This window comes from Tiliqua scincoides, chromosome 4 (assembly GCF_035046505.1).
Source record: "Tiliqua scincoides isolate rTilSci1 chromosome 4, rTilSci1.hap2, whole genome shotgun sequence".
Lineage (NCBI taxonomy): Eukaryota > Metazoa > Chordata > Lepidosauria > Squamata > Scincidae > Tiliqua > Tiliqua scincoides.
In genome coordinates, this window is record NC_089824.1 from 157154362 (window position 1) to 157171440 (window position 17079).

General features: G+C 42.2%; 1 protein-coding gene across 1 annotated transcript in view; it reads left to right on the plus strand.

The window, feature by feature from the left end:
- Window positions 1–17079, plus strand: part of RAB3B (RAB3B, member RAS oncogene family) — a 67105-nt gene that overhangs the window by 24017 nt on the left and 26009 nt on the right. The gene's annotated exons all lie outside the window — the stretch shown is intronic.

Below are 17079 nucleotides of genomic sequence, written 5' to 3' on the forward strand. Positions count from 1 at the left end.
GACCCTAGTCTGTAAAGTCACTGGCTAACCCAGTAAAGTAGAAACAGAGTACTAAGAATTATTTTAAAAGCTTTTTAGCCCAGTAATACTATAGCATATACACAATGGTAAAGAGCAGCTTGATTTTAAAGCAATAAGATTGGTCTGACTGACTTTGGAGTCCTAAAGTTAGTGTTACAGAATAATCTGGGTAACATACCATATGTGCAAAAAGGTTAAAAGTCTGGCTAAAAGCATAGAAACACAGAGAACAGGGACAAGCTGCTTGAGAAAAAAAGAAAAAATTATTTTTAGAAAACTGTTTTGCTAACTGAGACCTTGGGGCCTCAAAATCTTGCATTGATACATTTTTGGAATTTGGAAAAGGGAGTTGTATCTCAAAGATAGACTCCTTCTTGGCAGAAGCACATTACGATGCCAGGTGCCAAGGCTTACTTGTTGATTCTTCCAAGTTTTCAAAAGAAGGAAAAACACATATGGGGACATAGAACATATATAGTCTTTGCCTTAAAGTGTAACCGACGTATATGGGGACATATAGAGACATATATAGGTAATTATAGAAGTAAGACTTAAAGAACCAACATGCTTGATTTTAGAAAAGCCTTAAGAAAACAGACAGAAAGACGTAACATCCTTATCGGATGGCGAGGTTGTTCTTGGCGGATTGATATAGTGTCTAGCTAACAGCAGACAGCTGCAGGAGACGAATTTAGAAAAAGAATACATTTAATTAGATAAGCAAAGAACATCCTTAAGAATCAGTCTTTGTTTGAATTGCAACTGAAATGGAGAAATGAATGTTAAAGGGGGCTGGTGCAGGGAGAAAGCAGTCTACCTGGCAGGTAATGTCTGAGTAACTTGTTTGAAGGTAAATAGGAGAAGGATTTCTTAAAAAGGAAATTGTGATGCAGTGAAAGTTTGGCTTATCTTATGTTAAAATATATGAAAATTCACAAGACGGGTGCTAGAGAACCACTAAAAGGGGTCATTTATATACACCACTATAAAGCCCTCAATACCAATGTACTCAAAGTAACTGATCACAACAGTCATATAGAATTAAGACATAGAGTAAAACTGTTAAAGGAAGTTTAAAAGACTTTGGTTCACAGAGGTTTGCAGAGGGCCCACAGTGTTTGCTAAAAAAAAGAGAAAAGATGCAGAAGAGATAAGATGGGTGGCTCAAGCAAGGCCATCCTAATTAGGAAGGGTTTGAAAGGAATATATGTCAATAAATGGGCCAGACATTCTACCAAATAAGGTCTTCACACCCGTGATTAAGTGTTTTTGTGTTCTCTTTAATGAGGATGTTTCCCTATTGAACCCTATTGGTTTTTGAAAACTTTTTTGGAAATTGTGTAATTTTGGCAAAGTTTTAGGATGAAACCCCACCTGTATGTAAATAAGAGCCAATCAATGGTTTTTGTTCTTTGTTGCCCACCTATTTTCCATCTTGTATGTAAATGGTATTTTATCTATATCCTATTAAGAGTTAGCCCCATTTATGATGTCAAACTTTCAACAAATGAGGTCTAGATTTTCAGACAAAGGATTGTGTGGTATAAAGGTTAAGGACCAGCGTTTAGACCATGCTTTGGACATGAGTCCCGTGGACCAATTGTATACAATTCAATAAAAGCCTGTGAACCTTCATCCCTGTGTACTGAGTTGTTCTGAGTTGCTTGTCTGAGTTGCTGATTTGCCTTGCAACACATTCACTGACTTTTTCTGAATTTGATGTCTGGAAAACATTGAGATGACTCACTACTCTCTATGCTGGAGTCAAGGTAAATGAGGGTAGAGATGGGTGAATGTTCTCAGAGGAAAAAATAGGTATTTGATGTAGCAAAATAATGCTATGAGAACAAAAAGAAAAGCAGCAGTTGGGTTCCATTCATTAGAAATATAATTCCTACAGAGAACAAGTAGGAGAAGAAAACACTCCAATAAAAAATAGGGTCAGTTCTGTTGTTGTTGTATAGTCTTAGTGGGGACATGGCTATGAAGGAATGTCATGACGAACAGTGGTGTTCCCAGGGGGGGGAACGACAAAATGACAAGGTTTGCAGGCACCTCCGTGCACTGTGTAAGTGGCCCATCCTCCTTCCCTTCAGAGCCATTCCAGCTGCAAGAACAACAATGGCTTCAGAGGTGAGGTGCCATTTACACAGTGCATAGAACAGTCTGTAAAGCTTATCATCCCCCCCCCCCCGGAATGCAACTGATGTCAAGCTCCTGCAGTTCAAAATTTGCCATTACACCAGTGCTGAGTAGTTATTTTGGGTAATCCTTTTGAAGAGTTCTACAACTCTTCAGAACTTTTGAAGAGTTCTGCAACCCATCACCCACTTTTTCTCCTAATATACAGTCTCTTCTTACCCTACAAAGAACAGCACATGTTCCTGTTCCTGGTCTAGCGGGAATCATGTGCATACCTTTCCTCCTGCTGAAAGGGGAATGTCTCTGGGTCCTATAAGGCAAAGCTTCAAGATTTAGAACAGTTACTTGGGACAAGTTCTTGGAGCTGATGCCACAGGGAGCTGCATAATTTGTGTTGTACGCCACACCCCAGATCTTCCACGGATTTTACCTTAAGAAGTGTGCACAGATGGAAGCTTGCTCAAGGGAAATGTGCTGTGTTGCTATTACCCACAAAACCCCATCGCACCTCTGCCAAAACTTCTTCTGAGGGGACTTTCCAGATAGGTGTGAGATGGGGGCAGGGGGCTAAAGGGGAAGGGTAATCACTGAAAGTACTTTCCATAAGCAGACCCTCCTTCCAGGCACAACCCATTGTGTTGTGGGAAAACTAGAACAACGTTAGAATAATGCAACCCCAGAGCTTAAGTAAGAACAGTTTATGGTCTATAAAATCCAGGGAAAAAGTAGTGATTGGCAGTAACACAACAAATACTTTCGTTATCTTAGCCTGTTCCTGTATCCTAGATCAGGGGTGTCCAAACATTTTGGCAGGAGGGCCGCATCATCTCTCTGACACTGTGTTGGGGGCCAGGGGAAAAAAAGAATTAATTTACATTTGAAATTTGAATAAATTTACATAAATGAATTTATTAAAAACAGAACTTATATGAATAAATGAAGGTCTTGCAGTAGCTCAAGCCCTATAAAAGGCCTTGCACAAAGCAAGGTCAGCCTTTCCTTCGCTGCCACTGTTGCATCACAGCAAGTGAAACAGCAAGTAGTGGAGGGAGCCCTCATCCCACAGTTCAGGTGAGAGGTTGAACAACCGTCCTCATGCTGAGAGCAGTTGCGTCGGGCCAGCACGGGCTCCAGCAAGTATCCAGAGGGCCAGAGGCTCATTGGAGACTGGGGGCTTCCCGTGGGCCGGATTGGTAACCCCTGAGGGCCGCAAGTGGCCCCCGGGCCGGTGTTTGGACACCCCTGTCCTAGATTATGAAACCGCAACTACTAGCCATTGCCTGAAAGCTGTGCCTGTATTACTGGATCAAACTGCTGCAAATCTGCTGCAAAGCTACTTGTACTCAATCGTTCTAGAACTATTCTGCTATAATCCAATAAAACACTACAAGTTGAGTGTTTTGAGTTGACTACAAGTGTCAAGTTGAGACACTACAAGTCTCAACTTTATGCACAGATTTGTACTTGTTGTCTCAGGGTTATGGTCACTGTGTTTGATTGCAGCCCTCTGAGTACTTATGCCAATTAAGTCGTGTTAAATCTTGGGGGCTTTCAAATTGAATTATCCATTCAGTTATGTCCCACCCTTGGCGATTCCATGAGCCAGTTCTCCATGATTTCCAATCTTGTTCAGCTTCTTTCAATTGCTTTATATTTTGGCCAGTATCTGCTTTGATTACATCCAGCCAATGGATTCTTTGGCATCCTTGTCGTCTTTTGCCACTGACCATTCCAAGCATAATGTCTTAACAGATATATACGAAATCTCAACACACTGAGAAAAGCACTTGTATTTCCAGTAAAGTGGACCATTGGCATGAAAAAATTATAGACAACTTCCGTGGCATCACTAGGGGCATGAGGATCACACAGGGTGACACACTCAGGGATGTGTGTGACACAACTAGTGGCCAAATGTTTGGAAACCCTTTGGAAAATTTGAATTTATGAATAACACCATCATGTTATATATCATTCAGTGTGTACCTTTATGCAAAATCCAATGAACAAACTATGTTGGTATATCTGTATTCTATCAAAAGTTAAAAGTTATAGCCAAATAACCAGAAAAGGAAAACATACCTGCCTTATGTAACAAAAATTGGATTTTCTTAACTTAAAACTGACCAGTGACACTGGTTGCTCTGAGTTGTTATGACGTAGCAGGACGTCAATAAGGTGTTAGTATGAATCAGCTCTCATTTCCATGTATCAGAGCTAATACTAGAATTCTTCTTCAGTTGTGCGAGTCTCATCAAGTTGGCCACTGATTTTTTGTTAGTCACTGATTTGTTGAGTGACTTGTACTGTTATATATTAAAATAAATAAATAAAGTTAACCCTAGTGATGGGTGTGTTATAATATTGTAAGTTATTCTGTGTGGTATGGAATGGGAAGAGGTCCATCATGGGGGTGATGCAATGCGCTCTAGTATCAGGTGATGCAAACCTAGTGATGCCTCTGGACAAGTTTGTATTTTACATGATGTGTGACAGAAAAAGGGCAGGAGAAGAGCTACATTGTTTCCTGGTCTCGCATGTTTTAGGAATGCCAAATTTCAATGCATATTGGTAGGCAATGCCTACTTAGAATGCCTAGGTAGAGCAAGCAAAGTTATTGCTCACTCATCCAAGCTACAGACCTCTCTGTTTTAGCTGACCAGAGGTCAAAGTCTCAATAGCATGTAGCTATTTCTGGAAAAGCGGACAAGGATGAAAAAAGCACTAACCAATCATTCCTCCCCCCCCCTTTAATTGTGGGTTTTCTGATTTAAGCTGTGTTTGGCTAAAGTGAAGAGTGGGCTGTATGACAAAATTGATGGGAAAGTGAGTGTTGCATTTACGGGAAAGAACTAAAGGGGACAAGATTGTCCTTTGATTTTCGTCTAGGTCACCCAGCTGCTAGCTCTGATCTTGATTTTCCATTCTGTGTTTTCTCCGTTTTTCTGGATTCTTCCATTGTGATGCTTGGCATGACATTTATTTGCGACCTTCAGGCTCTGAGTCAATTTTTGTGGTGTCGGAAAGATGGTCAGGAGCCCTTGGACCTTAATTATGATGCATAAGCTTGTTTACCCCTCTGTGAGCCTTGGTTCTTGGCTCTGCTCATGTAAATATGAGCAGGTATCTCTGTATCAGATTGTTGGCTGCTGTTTTTGAAGTGACTGCCAGACTCTCAGAGCCAGAAATATGTTTTTGGTTTAAGTAAATAGATTTTTAAGAGCTGCAGAAATGCCAGCCTCTATGCTGAGGTAAAGTCTCCTATATTAATTTGTGTGTGCATCTTTGCATATTCACCCATATACACAGATGCAAAGATTATGTACTTACAAAGATTATATACGTACTTACCTCATAATGAGAAATTCAGTGCTTATTTTGTTTAATTAGAAATTAAAATTATTATCATCACAATGCCTCTTTCTTCTCTGGAGGAACACAACTACATATTTGCTATTGATTTGATTTTGAAAATGTATTCATTAAATTTGCATCCTTAGAGTGCTATACGTGGGGTATTCCATTGTATACCCCCCAGAGATTTGTGGGAAATGTTAGGTTGAGAGACAAAGACCTGTGTTGCTTGGAATGATGACAGACTTTTGGAATATGTCATGTATGAACTGGCTGTACAACTATAACCTCTTTTCAACAACCTTTCAGTGCAGAAGGAAAACAAGGCAAACTGTTCTTGACACACTTGTTAAGCGTGAAAGACTTGTTAAGCGTTCCTGTTGACTCATTCATTCTTGATGACAGATATCTCCTTAATTATGTTGGGTGTGTTCATCCAGGAATGTTAAGCTAAATTTGTGAGCAATATGAACAATAATCAAACAAAAATTTGGACGCTTAACTGTTGCGTTTGATGTGTACAAGATACATAAAGGAAAAGATAAGGAACACATGAGAATCACAGAATCAGAGTTGGAAAGGACCTGCAAGAGCATGGAGTCCAATCCCTTGCCACTGCAGGCAATTCACACCTATAACATCCCTGACAGGTGGCTGTCCAGTCTCTGCTTAAAGATCTCCAAACAATGGAAAATCTACCACCTTCTGAGGCAGAGTGCTAGACATTTCTTACCATCAGGAAGTTCTTCCTACTATTTAACCAAAGTCTCCTTCAAAACCCATTTTTACCCAGCCCACAGGTGTATGCATTTGATCCCTGTTTCGTATATGCAATGTAGGGCAGAAATGGCTTAAACTCAGTTGTCCTAGTCCTACCCTCTGGAGCTGGATAAGCTTCATCCATAGTGGCCATAGTTGATGACTTTGCCTTGTCAATAAACACAAACATAAACAAGTAACAAGTTTATCAAATAACATGTTTATTAAACTTCTGTCAGTGCTTCTTACAGATTTGGGATGACAGGATGCCAAGTGCCTGATGATGCTGACACAATGATAGTATCACAAACTGTTAGTCTTAGGCTGGTAGAAACGCAATAATTGTGGGAAAGGGCACATTCCTCATATCCTACTGATCGCGCTCCCCAAAGATCATACCAATGTCCTTCGGCTCATTCCAGTAAGCAGAACCGTGCAAAGTGATTACATAGCAGTAGAATGCTGCAGGAGGCACACTCTCCACGTTGTCTTCTTGCATGCAGAACTGGGTGTGATTACACTTCAGTACAAGGCAAAAAGCTATCCTTCCCCCAAATTCTAGAACAATGAAAAACGTCATGAATGGAACATTTTCAAACATTCTGATTTTTCTGCAGATGTGGCTGGGGCAAGACAGGCTTTTTTATTTATAACATACAGGCATAAGATGAACCTTTGGGTCAGGTTTAGACCCAAAGAAGCACCAGCTGTACATGAGGATAGTCACAGGGTACCCTGTGCACACTAGCTTTGACGTGGCAACCCTTCTACAATTGCTACACCAAGAAAACATTCTTCTAGAGGTCTTTCATCATGTCCAGAAATGGGGTGAATCTGGCGGCTTTGGACTGGGGTTGGAAATTAGAAGAGGACAATCTACAACCAGTCACAACACTTGAAGAATGCACCAAAACCCCTTCCACATTTTGTTGTATGCAGTTGTACATTGGGATGTGAACAGAACTGTGAGTGTGTTAGGGGTGGTTTGCGTGGGTACTGTGTCAGACATAGCTGTAGCAATCCCCACCTGTAAGTATGAAAAGTTTTTGGAGGGGTGTGTTGAAAAAATTGAAATAGGTATTTGTTTATTCTCCCAACAATGAAAGTGCTGCCTGCTAACATGTGGTATGATCTTCTGTGAGTGGAGGTAGAACTGGGCAACATTTTAGATGATGAAGAACAGAGAATATATAGTTACAGTAAAATGAATGGTATAGTTAAATTGTAGTACTATGATAAAACTGTGCCTCAACATTCAACATACTGAGGTTGATGCTGTGTGACATTTATAAGCAAAATTGTTTTTTTACTATTCATTGTAGACATTTGAAATTAAAAAATGTATTTTAATAACATTAAAATAACATTAAAACACATTTAGAACATTATCATTCCCTTTTGGGAGGGAAGCTGCAGTGGAACTTTGCAGAGGGCCAGTGTTAATCCCCCTGTGGCAATGGCGCAATTCTGAAAACAGAATTTTTAATTTTAATTTTTATTTTTGTGTAATTTTTATTTATTTTTCAGAATACAGTGCTTTTTCTTAGCTGAGAAGTGGTGAATACCTGTGAATGTATGGATGGCATGAGATCAAATCAGGACACTGCAATAAATTAAATGAAAAGTGAGAACTCATGTGGAAATAGCTTGTGGTTTATAACACATTTCCTGCAATAGAGAGGATTCGTCTCAGCAAGCCTGTTATTTAATTAAAATCAAAATTAGGTAAACATGGACCAACAGGCTAATATGGCTTGCTGAGCTACTTTTTAAACAAACCTAGAAATGCAAGGATATGGTGCTTTTTCACCATGGTTCCTATCATCAAAGTTCCCCTTCAAGGGGCCAGAGAGGTATAGCCCCATGCCACACATTTTCTCTTCTGTAATCTCTCAGACAAGGGTTTATATACTTCGGTTGGTGTGCTCTGGCTGCAAATTGTTGCCGACAGACCTTATAGCTACCTGTTACTTGGCTATCTGTTGGATAACTTGCAAAGGCTCAACAGCCCTGCTGAGAGGAGATAATTGGCAACCCTGGATAGCCCCCACCCTGCTACTGGCTGTCTGACTGCATAGCTTTTTTGGTTGTTTTTATTTAGGGGTACTTACAAAACCCTACACTGGTTTGCTGCCCTCTTCTCAAGGGAAGAGAAAGGGCGGTGTCTGGGGCCCTGGCCTCCTCGCCCCGCTGCTGAACTCACCCAGTTCAGCACTTTTTGGGCAGAGGGCCACATCAAATATCTGGTGTGGTGTGGAGGGCCGGAAAAAAATTTAAATATAAAATTTAAATAAATAAATTAGAGATGGAACTTAGATGAGTGAATAAATGAATGAATGGGCTCATTCGTTCAACCTCTCTGACCCTCAGAACACCCTCCAGACACAATCAGAGCACAGTTCTGGTCATGTTCAGTTGAGTGGGCCAGAGGCTTTCAGGGGACAAGAAGTTGGCTGCAGGCCGGAAAGAAGCTTGCTGCGGGCCGCATCTGGCCCCTGGGCCGGGGTTTGGAGACCCCTGAACTAGAGCAAAGGAGGCCGCAAAAAAGATATGGACGACATCCCATTTCTCCAGAGTAGGGAATTCAACCTAGTTTCCTTTTCTCCTCCCTCTTTAAGGGGGAGGCAGGATGGGAGGGGGGAGTGAACTGAAATGTCCCCTGGTTTGCTTCTGAACTTTCTGAATTTAGCAAACAATCAATCAAACTAGAATCCTATATACTGTTGCTCAGTTTTTTGTTTTGGCTGTGGATGTTTGAATGTGTTTAGAGAGCTGTGCAGTAAGCAGAGTGCAAATGTGTTTACTGGAAAGAGGGGACAGAGCTCCTGGGAGCAAGTGGGAAGCAAATGAGACACAGCAAAAGCAGAAAGAAAAGGAGAGAAAATGGGTGGGAAATGGGAATTCGTATGTAAAGAGGAAGAAGCAACAGAGAGTCAAGAAATGTCATTATATTGTACTAGCAATAGCACATTGCATCCAATTTTCCTGTCCTTTTCACAGATTGTCACAAATGTGTTAAGCCCGATCCCTTTGCTGCATGACCTACTTTATTAATGGCTTCTACTGTAAAGTACGGTAGCCACATTTGCAACTTGGATTTGCAGAGTATATTCTGGTTGGAGAACCTGAGATTTGTGGTCACAGAATCTGGGGATTAGTGTGGCTTCCCAATGAACAAACCAGGCAAGTTTTCAGATGCTTACAGCATTTGTAAGAAAACAGAAGACATTGGGAGGGAGAAAATATTTGTTATCTGTAAGCCCTTAATCTTATTTTTGTGTGATTTTGTTGAACAAAATGCCATCACATAGCTCATTGAAGGGGAAAAACTGTAAAATGTAGGCTGCGATTTAAGGTTGTCTGAAATAGAAAGACACACATTATGCTAATCTAAAGGTGAATTGTCTATAAATAGCTTTAAAAAGGACAGTTCTACCTCATGTACCCAGAGACAGTAAATAACTACATAGCAGGCTGAAATGTAGAACTGAACTGGAGAACTGAATTATCAGGAGGGACGGGGGTTGGGATCTGGCATAACCGCCAGGTCCCAACCCCACCCCTGGTTCCCTGCATGCCTGACACCAGTGCCGCCCATTGCCCGCCCTCCCCCTGCCCAGAACCGCCACCTCCCACCTCCTTCCCGCCCCCACGCCTACCTTCGCCACTTGTGTCAGCGTGGGTGCGCTGGCACAAGTGGCAGGGAGGAAGCTGCCGCGGAGGCTTCTGTCAGCCTCCGTGTGTGGCGCATCTACAAGCGCCGACGTGGCTTCCTCCCACGGAGGTGCAAATTTGCTTTATGGCACATTTGCGACCCTCCTGGGGCCGGTTAGGATTACGCCCTCAGTTGCTCTTGTTGTCTGCTAACAACCTCTACTTTGATCTGTGCTGAAGAATGAATCTGGGACCAGATGCTGGATAACATCCTCTGTGCCTTCAAATCCTGTGGTTTAATATTGGAGGTAACAAAAGAAAAAAGAATTTGGTTTGGGGTTTAATCCCACTTTTCAATCAGTTTAGCAGTAAGGAATGAGCAGCAATTTTACTGCCAGGCCCTGCCTTGACTATAATGGAACTTACTTTTGAGTAGACATGCATAGGATTGGGCTTTTTTTTGCATATGTGCATTTTGGCTCATAGCCCAAACCTTTTCACAATATACTCTGGTGTAATTTTTTCATAGCACCATTTCATAAATCCCATAAAACAGGCAACTGCAGTGATAATTGGTGCTGAAGATGTTTCAGAAGGAAGCAGCTGTATTTCTACTCCATTTGCTATTTGTTAGGCTGAATAGCCAAGTGACAGCTTAACCCCTACTACATTCTCAATGCTGCACAAAAAAAAAGCAAACTCATTTTCTGATAAGTGTTACAGTTCATCAGTTTCACGACCCAGTTTTGCTCTGAGACCACAGAGGCACGAAATCATTCCCAGATTGTTGCAGAATCAATTTTAATTTTTTTTATTTTGTGACATTTAAAATAATTAAATACAGGGCAAAATTTTCTTTAGGCCCCATGTGTATTTTCTACATTGTAAAAATAGTCATCATTCCCCAAGTCTGCATGCTGGGCTGATCTGGGGCTGATGTAATGAGCAACACAAAATCAATTTTCTGCCCCTCAAATATTGATTGCTCTAACAGCCAAATCATAACTAAATCCCAGTGCAATGGTGCAGCAGCACCTGTGCAGCTTCTGTTGTATCCCACTGGCAATTTTTGGTCACTGGAGGCCTCCTCAGGGTAAGGGAACAGTAGTTCCCTTGCTTCAGGGTAACCCCCCAGCAGATACCTTGAGTCAACTCAGACTTGCACCAGCTTAATTGCTGGTGCAAGTCCAAGTTGATCCATGAAGGGTGATCAGGCCTGGGCAGGAGGTCAGGATCTGGTGTGTGCTGCCACCAAAGCTGTCCCCTGGGCCAAATCTGCCATCCTATCACCACGTTACTGCCCCATTCTGCCCACCCCCTGTCCTGTCCAAGCCCTCCTCTCTTGCCTGGCTTGCCTACATCAGCAGATGTTTTGCTTTGTGTGGACCTGGCCACTTTGTTGCTTGCGGCAACAGCGAGACCCAGTGCACTGGCCTAGTTGTGTTTGTGACAGCCTTAAAGCAGATCAGGCTGGCAGAAAACACATTCCATTGGTGTAAAGGCCCTTTAGGATTAGGCTGTAAGTCCGTTCAAGGATGACTGAAAGGAAACTTTTACTTTTTGTTATAAATGGGGAATGAATACTTATGCTTGGATAATCACGCCTCATTTTTCTGCAACCTCACAATTGTTAGTCTGCCCACCAATACTGCTCCCTGGGATTGACAGAGACTGGATTCATGAATGGAGACACCTTCACACTCATAGACGGTTTGCATGGTGCTGGCTAGGCTGCATCACCTACATATTCATTCTTTTGACCCCTTTGGCCTGCACACACACTGGAGCAGTTTAGTTTACCTAGGATACATAGTGGGTCTGGTTTTAGTCTAGGTGAAACAAATAGCCAGGCAGGAAACAGCCAACATCCTGCTGAGTTTTGCAAAGTCCTGGCTATTGGTCAAATTAATGCTCCTGACCACAGCCAAGGGGCTGACAATCAGTTTCCCATTTTTGGATTAGCCAATCAGAATATAATCTGAAACCAGAAAAAGTCCATATAAGAAGCTGACTAGTTTGAATTTGCAGGCTTTGATTCAGCACTTCCAATGTTAATTTATTGGAGCTACTGCTTCCTAGCTGGAAGATGAACTAAATGAAGGTGAATCCAATTTCTTTTACCCAATGGATCAGCCCAGTGCAGGATTCTGTTTTGAAGACTGCTTCCCTTTTTTTTTTAAACTGTTGAAATGGAAAACTAGCACAGCAGGAAGAAATGTTTTGACCATCTTGGCATTCTGGCTTTCTAGCTGCAGAGGTTTCTGTTTTAAATTTAAGTGACCATTTAAATACACAATCACTCACACAATTGGAAGTGATATGATCCATTCTATAGCCTCAGTTCACTACCACCTCGTTTTGCTGCATTTGTAGACCAAGTCCAATGCAGTGATGCTATTCACCATTATCCAATTATCTCTTTCAAGAGGTTTCCTGTAATTGGGCACAGGCAGGGTACACACCGGGGGCCACACACAGTCGTAGTCATACACAACAGTTACCAGAAATAATGACAGGCCTTTCAGACACATTGACCGAAACGCTTAACATTTCTACCTGGGGCTTTTAATAGGCAACAAGTGCTATATGAATACACCTGATCTATACAAGCTACAAATACAGCCTGGACACTTCCACCTGAATTTCTTAGTCATCAGCAGATGAATTGGCAAGCTGAGTCAGATAAGCCATCCTGCCTGTGGAGTGTCTGCATGAAGCTCTTCCATGCCATTCTTCTCCTGACCTTTGGAATTGGAACCAAAGGTACAGACTGGCAGTGAAAAGTAGTATGTACATGGCTATCCCCAGAGGACATATGTACCCCCAGTTTCTTAGAAATAACGTGTAACAAGCAGGAGCCCATTGAAAGTAAATCCAGGCTCCCTTTGCAGCCCTTCAATGGGTGTACACAGGCTGACTAACACATTGCTGTTTTTCAATTCACCTCTTTGGGCTGCACAATGGGAATGATTCATGCCCTACCTCACAGATACTGTAAGGATAAATGAAGTTAAGGTCATAAGCAGGGGGAGTATTGTTTATATTGCTAAGAGTAATTAACTGATTATAGCAACAATGGGATATGTTAAGGGAGAAAAAAAAATCCACCATTGACGAGGCCTTATAAGTAAAGACACTTTATTCTAAAAATAAAAACATGCACATACACATCACTTGGACCTGAAAAAGAAATGGCTCACACTGGAAATAATAATTGCAGAGTGCCGAGGTAAATAATACCGCAAAATGTGTGTGTGAGCGCATGCGTTTGTGCGCGCACTGTGGATTGCTGCTTATATACTTCTATAGATAAAAGCGATTAACCACTCAATCCAAACTAAATCCCCATGCCAATATGGCTGTGCCAATGGAGTGAGTGTTGCATCCTGTGGGGTGGCAGGCCCAGAGGCCTCTCAAGGTAAGGCAGCAAATGTTAGAGTAAGCCTCTACTGCCCCAATGGATCTCCTCAGATCTGTGCCAGCCATTTTGCTGGCACAGAACCAAAGAGAAGGAGAGGGAATGGGGACAGAATCCTGGAGCATGCCAATACTGCTACCCCTCTCTCCCCTGTTCCACACTCTCCCTGGCCCAGAAACTCCCCATGTGTTTCCCTCTCCCTGTTCTGTTCCACCAATCGCCTGCCTCCCGTGACAGCTTACCTGTGTCAGTGCAGGTGGCAATATGCTGGGGCTCCCGCCACCTTTTGCAGCGGCATCCACCAAATGGCTGCTAGCATCATGCTGTTTCCGATATTGTAAAGGCATGTACGATGTTGTACATGCCTTTACATCACACAGCCCAGTTAGGAATGGGCCCTAAGGCTCAATTCACATACCAGGTTTTTACTACACAGATATCACTCTGTGAAGAAAGAACTATACACTTGCCAACTTTGTATGTGAAGAATATACTTAAGATTTTGTGTTTGCTGACTCTGGCTTTCCAAAAAGGTTGTGTGTTTTTATGATGCACATGATCTATACATTGTTTCCTAACTGAAGTGACAGGAAAGATGTCAACTGTGAAGCAGCCATCAGCCTTTTGCTTATACTGTGTGGACCCAATCCCATCCAACTTTCCAGCTCTGGTGTGGCCACAATGCAGCCCTGTGGTAAGGGAGCACATGTTCCCATACCTTAAGAAGGCCCCTGTGACTGCCCTTCCACCACAGGATGCAGCGCATATCCCACTGGCACAACTGCAGCAGCACTGGAAATTGGATAGGATTGGGCCTGAGCCTCTCAGAGGCAGCAGTGTGGCTGTTGCTTTCCACATCATTTCAACACAGGGCTGGCTGATCCATGCAGCCACTAGAAGTGGGCTGCATCCGTGGCAGATTGCAAGGGGTCTGGAGTGGATTCACGCTGACTTTCACCCCAAATCAACTGCCACCTCACTCCCTCAAACTAAGAAAGTTTTGCTTTGTGCTTGAGTGAGTGCAAAGTAGATCATTTCTCTACTTACTGCACTTGTCGTGCATTGAAACCATGAAGTTCCAGGTTTCAAGGCAGTGTACAAGGACGGCAGTGCACAAGGACAGTTACACCATTTCTGTTCCAACATATGTTTGCAATGAGGAGACCATCTGTGGAAGGAGTGTATGACACAGATATATCTAATGTATATAACAGAGATATATCTAACATATGCATCATCGATCCCTAAAACCATATTGTTGACATGAGAAGTAATCACATCATACAATGTTACCAAGTGGTCTCCCTATTGCATACACAACGGGAAGCCATCATACTGAACTAGCAACATTTCTGCCAGTGGTGCCAATGGTAACATATGAACCAACTTTCATAAAGGATAACATGAATTTCCACATTCACTGCAGGCTGATTCTTCTGAGCTTTGATGTATAAGTCTAAAAGTAGGTTAAAAGAGAAAAATTACATGATTGCCTCTTTTAAAACAAAGTGTTGTCATGAGAGCTGAGCTCTGCAAGTACTTTGATGGTTTTTGGAAGTGATTGGTTGGGATGGCTGGTTAATTAGCTCTTTCCAGCAGGTTCATTCAGAAAGTGGCTTTGAAAGCATTTCATAACATCAATCTCTTCCCATAGTAACCACTGACTCATCGCCCTCTTCTGAACATTTCTATTTTCAGATTGTAGAGTGAACAATAGTTGATTAGTGCCCATTGACATTTTTTCTTGTTGCTAAATTTATAGATTTCCTACAGGGAAAAGGCTAAAAGGTTTAAAGTTTCATTCTGCAGATGCCTCTCTTAAAAATATATGGGTTGAGTATCCCTTATCCTAAACGCTTGGGACCAGAAATGTTTTGGATTTCCAATTTTTTTGGATTTTGGAATATTTGCATTAAAAGTATATATGATATATACCAGTGGTTCTCACACATTTAGTACCAGGACCCACTTTTTAGAATGAGAATCTGTCAGGACCCACCAGAAGCGATGTCATGACCGAAAGTGACATCATCAAGCAGGAAAATTTTTAGCCATCCTAGGCTGCAATCCTACCCACGCTTACCCAGAAGAAAGTCAGTTGACTATCATTGTTAAAAGAATATACATAGTAGCTTGTTAAAAGTACAGATCTATAACATTTCCCCAAATGCAGTCACCATCATGCAGCAAACATCATGGTAGCATCATTCATTGAAATGAATGGGGACCCACCTGAAATTGGCTTGTGACCCACCTTGTGGGTCCTGACACACAGTTTGAGAAACACTGATAAATACTGTTGCCAGTGACTTCGCGGACCTGAATCAGCAGGTGGAGTGATGGGACTTTTTGCAAAGGTGCTGGTTATGGAGTCTAGTCACATCACAAAGAGCAGAAGCTGCTGCAGAGGTGCTGACTGTTTTCCCAGGCTTTTGCCAGAGTGAAGTCCAAGCTCAGAATTGTGCGGGTTAGGACAAGAAACATAGAAAATGTTGCTTGGTTCTCTGGTGCCGGCAAGTTCAGATTAATCAGGAAGCAGGCAGGTGTGGTTTAATCTGTAGAACTTCCTCCTCTTGCCAAACATTTTGGAGCCACCTTTTGCTACTTATAGGGGCATCGGACTTTTGGAAAGTGCAGCCTTTTATCTCTCGATTCCTGCCTGCCTGGGGATGTGTGGAGTGTTCTGCAAAGACAAATCCACTTTAATGCTTAGGACTAGAGAAGCATTTCTTGTGGTATTATGTTGACACTAAAATTTTGGGATTTTGGAGCATTTTGAATTAGGAATGCTTAAGCTGTAATGTTATTTTTATTATAACCATTATTGCTATTGATTTACATTGCATTTTGTAGAATAACATAACATAAGCCAAGCAAGACAAATCCTGGATCAAGGAGTTTATAATCTGAAATTTCACTAGAGACGGGTAACTGAAGGCAGACAAGTAGACAAGGAATGGGAGGCAAAGAAGACAAAAGACTAATGTGAGCAATGGAATTACACTTACTTGGGCATTGTTTTGGCCGGATGTAAGGATTTATCAGAGGTGGATTTTGGAGGAAAAGCTGGCACTCTGGTAGTTTTAACTTACCTTGTTTGTTCTTTCATCTCAGAATTAAATTTCAGACGGGAAAATGTAATTCTAGGTTATGAGAGAGAGAGAGAGAGAGAGAGAGAGAGAGAGAGAGAGAGGTTAATAAATGTAAGTAAAATGCAACACCACAAGTAATCTGGAATTCAAAAGAAACCTTTGGAAAAAAAGCTTGGAAAATTTTTGAGAACACACACTCAGTGAAGATGGTTTAGATGTACAAAAACCAGACAAATAAATTTTAAATCTACCTCTATTGATGCTTATTTCAGCCCAATCCTATCTGATGCTAGAACAGGCAGGCTGGCTGGTCTGTGCTTTATCCAGTGCAGGGTTGAGGCTGGCTGCAGTGCAACCAAGGGCAAGGGGAATCAATTCCCCTTCTCCTGGGTAATGTGGCAGCAGCCTGAATGGGGCTACTCAGATCTGTGCCACCTAAAGAGGTTGTGCAGATCCAAGCAGCCTGATACCAGGGTGGGCCACCTGGGGAGGGGGGTGGTTAGGATTCAGTTTAAGTGCCAGATTCTGGATTTGCCCCTCTCCTGGGCCCAGTCTGCCCACAGGCCTGCCCACCATCCCCCAGCCCCGGAACCACCTGATTCAGCCCTCCCCGAATCTCCACGCCGGCCAACGTAGGCC